At 46.5% G+C, this 13,498-nt stretch overlaps 1 protein-coding gene across 1 annotated transcript in view; it reads left to right on the top strand.

Annotated features, from left to right (window-relative positions):
• The first annotated feature begins 5,219 nt into the window (after positions 1–5,219).
• Positions 5,220–13,498, top strand: part of LOC149364524 (putative cationic amino acid transporter) — a 131,548-nt gene continuing 123,269 nt past the window's right edge. Inside the window, exon 1 of the mRNA XM_089574482.1 lies at positions 5,220–6,032. The gene's annotated coding sequence lies outside the window, so the exon portion shown is untranslated. The remainder of the gene's footprint in view (positions 6,033–13,498) is intronic.

The raw sequence follows: 13,498 nt of genomic DNA on the forward strand, positions 1-13,498 counted from the left end.
GCCGAAATTTAGCTGAAGCCATCCTCCACGGAGTGCTTTACAGAATGGGTGGAGCCCTGACTGGTTAAATCTCATTCGTCTTTCACGTGCATAGTAATCTTACTCGTTGGGCGTATTCTACTGAAGATAATTGAAAAGCCGGGGGTAGAGAGAAGCACCTGGGCACTTTAAGGTGAATCTCGTATTGGCCCCCGCCTACTAGTCCTGCTTCCTTCTTAGACGGACACCGAGTAAAGCTCCATTCTTTTTTTTTTCTTAGTAAAATCGATTCTATGAGTTTATATGGCCATGCTGTTGTTTGTTTGGTACCTGCAGCCAAATTGATTGCGGCGAAATTGGAGTTAACGATTTTCCCGACACTCGATCCAAACTCTTGACGTCTACACCCAACAGGGCTCCGTGATCACCGTCTGGAAATGAACAGAGCCGTAGCTTGACCTCCGGGGTCCGCAAAGAAAATTGTCTTCGCTTTACTGCAGTTTGTTTCCGAAAACCGGCGATGTCGGCAATATTGTATTTGAGGTTTTAGCTATTTCTGGATTGGGAAACCTTGGTTTTCAGTTCAAGCAACCTTTTTGTAATTGGAAGGCGTAACCTACTCATACAGGCCAACTCGAATTTCTCCTCGGAGTCCCTATAAGAAAAAAACAGGAGAACAGGCAGGCAGAAATTCCGATGGGCCGAACGTCTGCATTGCAGAGGTCACGGTGCTACAACGTCACTGCTGCAGGAAGTTAGAGCATAATTTGCGTCCTATTCCGCCGTAGAGTACCACGCTGGGGAACGCTTGTACATACCATTAGCTCGGCTAATTAACCGGAGGACACCGGTTCAATCCCGGCCGCGGCGGCCGAGTCTCGATGGAGGCAGAAAGCATAAAGGCGCACATGAGCTTTGCGATGTGCAGCGTATGTTAAAAAACCCCAGGTGGTCGAAAATAATCTGGAGGTCTCCGATACGGTGTCCCTCATAGCCCATATGTCACTTCGGAAAGTTAAACCCGATATTTACAACTTACAGTTTTGTTTGTACTCTGTTATGCAAACTCGTGGGATGGTTGAGAGGGGAGCGGTGTATTCGCCATAGTGACGTAACGGTACGCATTTCGGTTTTATGTCGCTGTGTCATTAGGAAAATCTATGCCTTTGTGGCGGTACCGGGATTCGAAAGCACTACCCACTGCATTTGAGGCTAGCGTTCTAGCATTAAACACGCATGTTACGGTACCCAGGGGCACTCTAGTGCATAAAAAGTGTCGGTTGTGGCTCTGTCTGGTGGTAGTGGCTCTTGAAATAAAATCAAATCCAGTGAAAAAGTCACTGAACAGGAACCGCAGAACCCTTTGACAAAGCTGAGAGAGTTCTTGAAATCAATAACTGCATTAAAGCAGTGAAGCAAAAGCAAAACTAAGGCACCTATAGAAACATCAGTACGCTTCAGTAGACTATGTATTTGAAATATTGAAACATGCGGTTTTTAACTTTGTAAGCCCTTGCCAGTTACTCATCCTTTTCAATGTCGTGCGATAATGCGCTTTCACTGCCTAATTACAACATATGTAAGTGACAAAGTACCATAAATTGTTGTGATGTGCGTGCTTGGAACCCTTGCGTAGTGATACTAGATGCGGACACCTGGTCCGCTGTCGATGTTTTTGACACCGGGTTCGTAGGTAAAATTAAGGTGTCTCGCCGTGTGCTGACATTCTAGACAGTGCTGATTTCATCATCTGATACTCGTGTGCTGATATTCCAGACAGGACGAAGAACAGCACGGAGGTGGCGTTCTTCATTGGTGGCGGCCCACAACTCTGCTTTTCATGTTAATATCTATTGATTCTTTAATTAACGTGTCCATCACGCGTACTGTTTTTGTTTTTAGGTGCATCATGGAACTTAACTGACTCCACCATCGCCTAAATTTTCTTTCTCGCCGCAAGAGGCTGAGCTCCCTGATTGTGTTTGCCACTTATGGACCTGAAATCATTCCAGGGTTTTATCATATCCGAAATTATGCTATTCGGACTGCTGATTAAAAGCAACAGTATGCTAGGTTTAAGACAAAATATTCTGGAAGCAGTGCCATTATTTCTTTTTTTCAGCTGCATTATAAGCGGAAACCATCGCTGTGTAGTGTCAAAAAGATTGCAGCCAGACAAAAGCATCCGTCTTTTTTTCTTTTTTACTTGGACTGATGTGCCTGACTGCGACAAGTTTCGCAAGGGACGTTCTCTATATATTTCTGGTACGAGTAATTTGCTCTTCACTCAGGTGCATTCAGGTGTTGGTATTTTGTGGATCGTTTTGTAATGGGGTCAGGAAAACTGAAACGTCTGCACAAAAGGCCCGCATCAGAAAGACCGATTCTGAATGGGCAAGATCCGATCATCTCGTTATCACCACAAGCGTTGGATATCGTGTGGATAGGCAGTCCGCGAGAGCGGGCATCAGTTTTTGCATACGAACGTAGTGCATTGCATTACTTGTCGGGAATTGCTTAGGGAATGAACAGTGCACTACTGTATAGCACTGTTTTCTCAGCATCGCTTTGGCATGCTCGTATTTTCGCTTTCATGTTTGTCATCCTTATTCTCTCCCATTGCCGACGTATGTTAATGCTCAACGCCACCCCCTGTGTATCGACTTGTGAGACTTCTTGGGTTTATTAATTTTTCGGTGAGCCTATTTGCTTCCAGTTCTGGTTGCCGGGTGTCGTCATGCGGTCAGACTATCAAAGAGGTAAAAGAACTTACTTCTTTCCTGCATGGAGCCGAGGTGAGAGGGTGAACCGATGCGGACTGTGATCAGTACAGACTTGTGATCAGTGATAAGCACGCGTTTGTCATTTGTAATTACGCACCATGTTTTTCGTGGTCTGTACTCACCGTCGGTGACGGGACGGACGAATACAGTATAACCTTGTTCGAGAAGACAAACTCTTTGGATAGCTGGTGAAGCATTTCTTGACACCACGTGAGCATTTGTGTCGTCTGTGTCTTTCTTCGCTCTCGCCTGTGTGCTGTCGCTCGTGGTCTCAAAAATGAATTTTATTCTGCCACGAAAGTGAGGAGAGGCGTTCTCTAAGGCGTTAAGTCAATATTTGCTTGACAAGCGCTTTTATTTCGACTGCAAATTCTCATCGCTAATTTCGCTTTAGTTTTGTTAAGCGTCTACTATTCGTGTGGTGAAGCCCTTTGTATTAAGAGGTGAGGCTAGTCATGTTTAACACATTTCATCTGCTTTCTTTCGTCTTTCTTGGAAACAGGAAAACGTCTAACTTTACCGCTCACAACACTTTAAATTGTAAGTATACCACTGTCTCGAGAAAGTGGGGCCCTAGCAGCGCACACGAAAGTCCCTGAAGAAATCTAGATAAATCCTGGCAGCGACCCAGCTACCCTGTTTATTTTCTTAGCTAAAGTACAGGCAGCTGGGAAAGGGTAAACATGCTTCCATTCTTGAAAGATTCAATACGAACAGACAACTACACGCAAACAGTATAACCACAGCACACGTGCTGCATCACAATTGAAGGGCTTTATTGTCAGAAGGAACAATTCAGAAGCCATGCATAAGAAGACATGATCAATGCCAGGTAAACGACCTAAGTGTAAACATAGAAGATAGAAGTCTCCAAGCCATCAGCACGTGCTGTCCAGATATTTAATTCCTCCTCCCTTAATGTCATTGGTGGTAGGCGGATGTATGTGGTCTTGTTTCTCATTGTTTGGAATGCCCCATTGATTTCGCTTGCCAGCATCAGGCAGGCATTCATTCAGCACTAGCCCACCAGGCTTTCCCATCTGGATCCATTCAAAGCCACTGGTTCGCGGCATCTGCACAACTGGCACTACTGCCGGTTGCACTATCTGCTCCAAAAACCTACGCTTCTTCAATACTGCTACTAAAGGGCTGGAAACAGTTCGTGGATTTCTATTTATCTTCCCCATTTCATTTCTGCTTTCATTCTTCTGCCGCGACGCTTTACAGGTGTTCAGCCTAGGTGAAACACTTACAGCGTCTTTCCTTTACTCCTATCTCTCACAATCAAACCGCTGTTCTTCTGTGTTTCTATTACGACTAATTTTACGGCAGTTGGTACCCGAGCCGCCTCTGCTGCTGTTTCCGTAGCATCTTCAACGAGAGGTGGCATCGTCAGTCTAGTGACTTGTTTTTCTAACTGAATTGTGCATCACATTAGGAGTAAGTGACGTCGTTCGCACTGAGAGGGTAGAAGGAACCTAGCGTTGAAGTTCAGCCGTGGCCGGTCGAATTTGTCTTTCTTGCGTCGTCTCATGGTTTGAGCGTCATGCCTCCTAGTGTCACATACAGTGGCTGCGTAATGACGACAAGCAAAAAATTGATGGCACCGCTTGAAACCAGAACACAAAGTTGCATACCGAAACGCGAGAGATCCCTCGGTTGGCTCTCTGCGTCTACATAGTTCGAAATGTTCCGCGATAGATTAAAGGTTTTCATCACAGCACATAAGACATGTTTCTCTATATGTCGGAAATGTTCCCATATGAGGAAAAATCGAAACGGTGTGCGAATAGCCCTTTCCAAAAACTGAATGCGAATACTTTAGATTTGTGTCGGCTAGAACATGAATCTAGCGGTTAAATAGCCACATGAAATACAGATCGTGAAGTCGAAGGACCGAATCGCATATCAGTGGAGTGTTTTTCCGAAAGATGCTACGATTCTGAGCGTGCAAATGCAGATAGGCCAGAACTCCTTTCGCTATTGGCATATTTTAAATATTCACGATTTATCTTCCTTCTTTCTATTTCTCCTTCATCCATACCATCACGGCGGGCTTCTGGCGCCCGTTGCGAATGGCGAATGAGACAGTACTGCACTTTTCTCTTCCCCATAGCCACATCCCTAACATATCGACGTCCATTGACCGTGTTCGTCAATCGACGAATCCTCCTTCTACCTATTTCCGAGTGACAGGATTAATCGCATTTCCGAAGCACCGCTGCGATAAGTGCTGCATACGCCCACGTTTTATTCTTTTTTTTTTCTCCCTCCCACAACGAGAAGACGCCCGATTCCGAGGGCCGGCACGCAAGCGGCTCTCTTCCCTCTACTCCCGGTTTCCCCACGCCGCTCCCCATAAACAGGGACAAACCTTCCCCACTGGCGCGCGCGCAGCTCCCGCCGCCATGGTTGCTAGCCGCGGCGGCAGCGCCAGACGCGGCAGGCCCCGTGCCAGACGCAGCGCGGGCTGCACCAACGGGCGCTTAGCAGCAGCGCATACTGCCGGGATGCGACAGCGGGGAGTGCGGCGTCGGCTAGCGTGCTCCAGCGCCTTGGTGCGTGTCTCTGACGAGTCGGCAGCGGCTGAGAGGAGTTAGGGAGGCTTCCACCGGGACCCGAGCCCTCCACCTCTTTTCATATCTTTCCACCGAAGCGTTGGTGGTGGGGGTGTAAGGAAGCAAGCACTGCACGCAACGGGAACAAGGAGTCCCTGCCAGGTCACCACCTCTTTTTTTTATCGTCTGCTTCTCCCCGGTTTTAACTCCTAGTCGTCTCCGTCGTCTGCTGCGTCTGTTTCAATCTGATCGTCTGCGAGGGCCGCTTCCAGATTTGGAGGGAAAGGCGCATCGTTCCCCGTCTGCTTGTCCTGTGTGCTCAATCGGTCTTTGCTGCGCCTGTTCTCACCCGCATATTAGCGCGAAACTCTGCGGCTTGTGCTGTAACGAAGCTGTCTTCGTCGTCTTCCTGCGCTAATGCCTCGGAGGTGGACTAGGAGGAGGTTTTGAGTGAAGTTCGCGCGACCGTTATTGAGCCAGCAACAAAAAAAAAAGAACAATCGGACCCGAAAGTGCCCTTCTTATTGTCGCTTGCTATACTGCTGTGGAACGGTTTCGTCTGCTATTCGCCTTCGGCCTAGCTGAAGTGAAGGAGAACCTAGGACGAAGATCCAAGCTCGCCTGCTCTTCTACGAGCATTCAAGTTGGTGTATTCAAGCAACGGGGAGAAAGAGGCATCGGCTTGACTACATATCATTTCGGGATAAGAAAGGTAAGCGGTCGTTTCTTTTTTCCAGACCGTTATTTCTTTCACCCCTGTTTTTTTTCCCTTTCGCCATTCCTTTCGGGTCCCGTGGCCTGCATTCTAAATCGATCCTCCTGTATCGTCCGTGGGCCTTTCCTCACGTCCCTCCCATTTCCCTTTCTTCTTTCGCGAGTGGTATGCGGCTCTCGGGGCGCTTTCGAAACTGTTGCGTTCTCCTTTTTGGCAACTTGAGCGCGGCGCCGGCATATTCCGCGCAGCGCCCGCCGCGTGAAGAAACTGCTGCAGTCACGAGATCGCGCGCAGCATTGCCGAGCAGTGCTACGCAGCGCGGCTGGACTGGCTTTGAAATAGCGCGCCCCTGTGGTGTGGAATGCACCTGACTTGGGATTTTATAAGCTCTACTGATCAAACCACTCACTTGAGTTGGACGTTGAAACCCAACGGCTTTTGCCGACGTGTTCTGTTTTAGAGCCTTTCGGGGCGTTTAAAGATGTTGCTCGTCTGTCGGAACAATATGATTTTAACATGGTATTTTCGTAAAGTGGTATCCTATATAGGTCTCGCATATATCATGGCGCAGCTCTTCTGTATAGTATTATATTCACCTATAATACGTAGGTGGAGTTATGAGAGTGAACGGTGAAAACCTTTCCTCAGTCAACCCGTAAACACAGTGCACAGCATGTACTTTGCTTCTGTTTATGCCAGGGTGAAAGTTATGCTTAAAAACTTGAGAGAACTCTTAAGCTCCTGCTAAGGGTATGAGTTAATAGCATTAATGGGTCCCTTCAGTGACCTGGGGTCCTCTTTGCGTAACACTTCGCAAACACGGACACTGTTCTTTCTTTCAGCATTACATATGCTTAACTTACTCTTAAGAGTACAATGCGATATCATTGGAGATCTCTCCTGCTTCAGTACTTCTCCGTTATAGCCAAGGTTCTTTCTGCCTATGCCCATGTATGCGGAATTGGTCATACTCTACTTTACATGCATAGGTCGCGTTGAGTCATGATTGTGTTGGTCTCCGCGTGCTGCAGTTATGTCGCATGGACACTGGTCCGTTGTGGCAGATGAGAGCAAATAACCAAAAAGTTAACGCCCATATTTAATGCACATGCGGCGTGATGAAAGTTTTTGGCTTTTGAAAAGTCGCATCGCTTCTAAATTCCTCCCGGAATGATGGCATAGCTGGGAAGCATCGGTTTTGCGCAAGGCTTTGCGTTAACGATTAACGACGTCGACTAGCAAGTGCAGTATTGACCACAGCGTGATTATCCTTGAGGCGAAAACGGATGAAAGTGTGGCGGATAAAGTGTGGATAAAGTGTCAAACGAATAAAGTATGGATAATCTGTGTGGCGTGATGTTACGATGCCAACGATGCCGCAAAAGCGGGAAATGGGCCCTCAACAGCTTTCGCTGTAGAATGATGGCATGTGACCATCATGAACGTGAAAATCTGCACAACACCCGGCTCTTCCAGTGACCACCAGTCATTCCTTATTTGTACAAGGAATTCTGTAACGATAATGTGATTTCTGATATCATAAAAATGATCGAGGAGATCAGGTTTAAACGCTTTGCTACATATGGTATCGATGTGTTTTGAGCATGACATAACACGAGAAAAAAGAAAGACCGAAGTATTTAAATTCAACTGCTCTTTGTAAATCCTTACCGCGAAAAGTGCACACGAAAAGCGAAAGAGATGAGTGCCTAGAAAAGGACATGGAAGCAGTTTTAGAAATACTAAACTTCATTTACCATTCCTTGCACCACGTACAAAATTTAGCAAATGAGTCGTTAAGTAATTCATGATCCATTCATGTGCTAGTATTATGATACAGTCCACAATGATCGGCGTAAAGACGAACTCTGACGGATACACAACGCGGCCGGTTACTAACACGGTTCGGTTTCAGGTCAGCTTCTTTTCTTGTTATATGACAAGAAGCTGGCCTAAAACGGAACATTGTGTAATGCTCATGAAACGCTAACAGGATAGGACATAGACGAATTAAAGTATACAGACTGAGTACGCTCGGTTAGGAAGCTGGACACCCAGTCAACCAGGGAAGGGTTATGGGAAGGTTTATACCAGAGCAGCTTTCAGGTTCGCCATTGCAGGTAGACTTGCGGTGACATGAAACAAAATTTCGCCCACCGTGTTTGCAGTACAATTTCAAGAACGCAGCAGCGACGGAAGCAAATGTAGGGATGCCGACAGTGGCGCCCTTCGCACTGCGTGGTTCCTATCTCGTCGGCTCAAAATTTGCGCTCGACTAAGGACGCTCTCATGGGACGAAAAAGGGGCACACTTAAGCTCCATTTTAAGAGTTCTTCGAAAACATAGCGCAAAAAGGACACGGACGACACAGAACTGGACGGGACAGGCACTGTCCCGTCAGTTCTGTGTCGTCCGTGTCCTTTTTGCGCTATGTTTTCGAAGAAATGTTACCAACTAGCCCAAACTAAGCTACTGTTCCATTTTAAGAGTATGGCATGACAGCGTTAATTGTTATTTCCTTTCTTTCTTAATTAGTAGCTTTTTTCTAATTACACACACTGATTATCATGCATCAGTAGGCATACTATACTCCGTTTCATACATAGCCAGCAACGCTGCGGGGGTTGCTGAAGTAGTCCGTCCGCGAAACTATATTACTCCGCCACGTATCATTCATTCTTCTCGAAACTCCGGTCATTGTTTGGACGTATACAAAGAGCGGTATAAAACGATGTTGTAGCATTGAAAATCGCAGTCAAAGCTGTGAGGTGCTCAGTGTTCGGGCTCTCTGGCCATAATTTTCACGGAGTGTGAAGTACTTTTTGGGCGTGGATTTAGTAGAAGCGATTCGCCCTACCAACCGCGTACCATACCACCACGTGTACTTTTTGCTTCTCGCAACCTCGACGAGTCGCAGGACGAAAATGTGGCAAGAGGCAAAACGAAGTCAAGGAGGTGCCAGTCACGGCACTTAAGATTTGTCGCTACGAAATATGTTTGTGTTCGCTTTGGTTGTACGGCGGACTACTTTTTGCATGCGGACTTAGCCTGAGCGGACAGGCGCGCTAGCTTTGGCAGCGTTGCCTGTTATGTTTGAAACGGAGTATAGACCACGTGACACACCACATGACACGCGTCGTCTCCCTTTAGCCAAGTCGAACGAACGAGTCTCACTGCCTTCCTCCGCCATTGTATCGTTCTGTGTACGTTAGCTTCAAGGGTCATATTAAGCATGAAATGCTTTTAGCCCCCGTTGTCGGCAGTGTGGTGACGTCACGCCGAGACCGAGATCCACTCATCCGGGCATTGAAATCCACTCATCCGGGCATTGAAATCCACTCATCCGGGCATTGAAATCCACTCATCCGGGCACTGAATTCCAGTCATCCGGGCACAGAATTCCAGTCATCCGGGCACTGAATTCCAGTCATCCGGGCTCTGAAACGAGAACATCCGGGCACCGTACGAGACTTAACGAGAATTAACGAGACTCTGTAAGCCCTCCTACGCGACCGGCATGCAAGCGCCGGTTGGTCTCCAAACGAGACAAAAAATAACTGCTGCCAGTGCCTTCTCAATGTTTATCAAGATATCAGTGGAGCTGTGGGTTTGATAATGCACGGAATTATAATTTCCGATTTCTAATAACGCGTGCAAAAAGCACATAAATGCCACGTTACACTTCGTTGACATACGTGATCTCTTAGGGGCTTCGCGCATCGAAGCAAAGCCGCGCAGGCGCACAGGGGCCCGGGGGAGAAGCGCTGCGCGCCGAACGGGTGGTGGCGTTCCTCCCTTCCTTTACGGTGCGGTTCGGGTGTCCACCGAGATGGCAGAGAATTACTGCGCCATTTCCTTTCCTCAAAAAACCTTGCGTTCAAATGGCAAGGCATCGCGCTGAACGGGTGGTGGCGTTCCTCCCTTCCTGTACGGTGCGGTTCGGGTGTCCACCGAGATGACATTAGGCCCGTAAACATTTCATGCTTACTGTACTCTCGTTTACGGGAGAGGCAGAGATTTTGTGTTAACGCGAGTGTGCAAAATACCGATTACTCCTTCTATCAGATCGTTTTTCTATAAATTACACATCGAAGCTCTATCTGTTAACACGTGGCTCCACAGGGAAAACTTTTTTTGTAGCTTCTGTTAACTGTGGTCATGCAATGTTCCTGAAACCACTGTACACTCTTTTATTAACTACGGGGATGCGATTTTGTTATGGGATGTGCGGCAAAAGGAAGCTAAAGAAAGACTGTTTTAAATTTCTACCGTGTACGTTACCTTGGGGCTACACAACGTGACGAACCCTGTGACAGGGTTTTTCTCATTGGACTTCACACCCTGTTGAAAACGCGCATGTTAGACTGCAATGTTGGACCTCTTGTTTCACCTAGAGGCTATTTTAGCCGAATGATGCTGCAACTGTGGGACATTTACGATGAAAGAGACTTTATACCGGACTGGTTTCCGCTGTTGATACGGTGTCTGTCGTTGCCGCCCTTCTAGTAGTGTGTTTTCTGTCAAGCCAGTGCATTGCAGCCGCTAGCTCAGTGGTTAGTAAATTATCAGCATTTAGCCCCTTTCTGTACATAGATAACCTCGTGTAATAAAAGCCATTTTGTAAAAAGAAAAAGTGCCTCAGTGGCCTAAAGGGAGGATGTCTGACTCGCAATCCAACAGTCATGGGTTTGATTCCAAACTAATTATTCCAGTTCTCTTTACGGCCTGATTAATTTGATTTACATCCTTACATATCATAGTGACACGTGGATTACAGGTAGAAGAAGAAAGAGAGCGCAATCAGTAGAAGTAGACGTCGCTGGAGTGTAGGTCCGTTTTCTGGTGAACCCGTTCCCTTGTTCAGCTCTCTGTGCCCTCGTTTAGCCGCTGCAGTTCCTTTTCAGAGTAACAACTGTTACAATATGACATTTAATTCGTGCTATGATGACGTATTAAGTCTTCGTCATTTTAACTTCACAGCTCATCGTGTGCCATCACAATCATCTCGATCAATCGGGATTTTCTTGGGCACGTCAAAGCCAAAAAACTATAGCGGTTTCTTCGCTGAACGGGAGCATAGCGCTGTTGCGCAGAAGGAAGCACTGTGGGATTGAGATCCGACCATATTTTGCAGCTATTTATCGAATCTGGCACGGATGGTAATCTTTCGTTGTATAGTCTGCCTTAACCTGCCACTACATCTTTTCTTCAACGCATCGTTTTGAATTAAAAGCAACTTGCTTTTTCTGATAACACCTTAATACCTTGATAAGACACAGATACTTTAGCGTAGTATTACGATAATTTCTCTTTCTCTTTAATCGCCGTGTGTATATACCATGCGTGGGATCAGGATATAGACGCTGGTTTTCCTGACCCCCTTTACTGCCTCTTTCTCGCACTACAAAGCAAGGGACTATTTCTTGAATCTGTGGCGTCAGCCAGGTTCTATTCACGTTTAAAAACATTTATTACACCCCGTACAAAACAAGAAGATGTATGGGCGGCTTGGTTGTGATTATAAATGTTCTATTAAGCACAGCAATTCCTTTTGAATTTAGAGAGATTACCTTATAACACGCGCTCTGAATACCCCTAGTATCTATCACAGTCGTTACGTTACCGACGCAGTTTGCAGCGCCGTGAAGGGAAAAACACGCAGTCCATATCACAACGTCATTAATCAGAATCAACGCACTGTTGAATGTTTACTGAAGAAAAAAAAGGGGGGGGGGGGGGGGGGGGGGGCTCACGCTAACTATAGGGCTCAAAGCGCGACAAGTGGCCCCGGGCGTCTGACCGTGTTATGTCCAGAAAGTCAATGGATCGATGGTACACACTCCGTGTTCTGGCATCAGTTGATCGTTACTCCTATCGATTTGGAGGCGGTGAGTAGGAAAGCAACATGAAACCGTATATGAGTACGCTGTGTATATATATAAATATCGGAGAACGTGGAGTGGCTGGTCGGAGAGTCGAGTGGCGAGAGATTAGAGCTGCGTCATTAAAGAGCGGCTGTACTGTGGAAGCCACTCGAAATAAATGAAAGCGGTTAATATGGCGCTGCTCGCTCGTGATAAACGAGCCGGAATAAATGAGACCCTAGCTCACGAGAGAGGCACGCAGGGGGGTAGGTATAGGTGGCCTTCTCATCCATTTATTAAACGAGATTCAGCCCTCTCCGCTGAATAGAGGGCGGTGGTGATTTTGATTACAGTTCAGAGATGTTCACTTACTTTCTTGGGCGACTGCGATGAAAGGCCTTAAATCCACCAATACTTGAAGCTTAGGCTTAATGACTTAAAAGCATTCACTGATATGTGGTAAAAATATAAACGGTCTTTTCTTTTTTGTCGTTTTAGGCATATATTATCGAGACATTTGACGGACTCTATGAGTCTTGCTTACAGCACAATTTTATTTTCCTTTGTCGCACTGGGTGATGGTGGTTTTCTGTCGTTGAGCTTGGTGTCCGTTGCCTCTGATCGTTAAAGCTGTGTCGAAAGTTTCTCGCTGGCTATAACGACCGCCTGACCATTGACGCGATGCGCTATTTGGCGACGCCAGCGTTGAGCGGGATTGACTACATTAGTGCAACGAACCCGACTAGGCGTTAGAGAAGGAAGAAAATTTCGATGCTCCTTGGCTGAACGCAAAAGGTCCAAGTTCGTAGAGAAAGATTGGAGAATCAAATAGTAGAAAGCAAAAGACGCGTGGCTCACTTAGCCTTGCGTTAGGAAATGGTCCTCGCAAAGCCGTGTTCTTGAAGATCCCTGTATAATTAGCCGCGCACAATAATTAGGCCAGAGATTTCGCATTCTTAGCAGCAGTACAGCGCTAAGCTTATGCCGGACTTCTCAAGCAAGAAAGCTTTGCTAGACTAAGATAATGCGTTTGGCTTGGTCTGTAAGCCTTTTTGTTCGGTGGTGCCGTTCTTTCTGTCGCTCTTCAGAGCATTGTAAGCGTGCTGGTTTGCCCGCATATCCCTTCTGCTGAAGTTTATTTATTATTTTGAGAGTAAAAGTCTTGTCCGGACTCTTCTGAAGCAGCTTTGTGCCGTAATTGTTCCGAGGTAATCTCTTTGCTGCAGTCTGCATCTGATTGCCTTCAGGCTGTTTTAGCCTTAACGGCTTTTACCGAGGAGCGTGGGGGGTTAGCTCAACCAGCTCCATTAACGAGAGAGGGTGATGATAGATAAGAGCTTCGGCGCAAAATCTTGTCGTGCGTCTGGGTGACTTCTATTTAGCCTTCTTCTATTGCCTCAGAGAGCGTGGCTTCAACCATGAACGGCATTCTCATTTTGAATGAAACATGAAAAATGGTCCTAAGAAAAATGTTTAAATGTGAGCAAGAGCTTAAAAATTTCGCAAACGTTAATAGCACGCTGCAGCTTTGGGTACCTGCATCACCTTTTTATTAAGTCCAATAGGAACATCTGGGGTTTCAATAAGTTCTTTAAAAAT

The sequence above is a fragment of the Amblyomma mixtum genome, chromosome 2 (assembly GCF_055824585.1).
Source record: "Amblyomma mixtum isolate Tamu chromosome 2, ASM5582458v1, whole genome shotgun sequence".
Classification (NCBI taxonomy): domain Eukaryota; kingdom Metazoa; phylum Arthropoda; class Arachnida; order Ixodida; family Ixodidae; genus Amblyomma; species Amblyomma mixtum.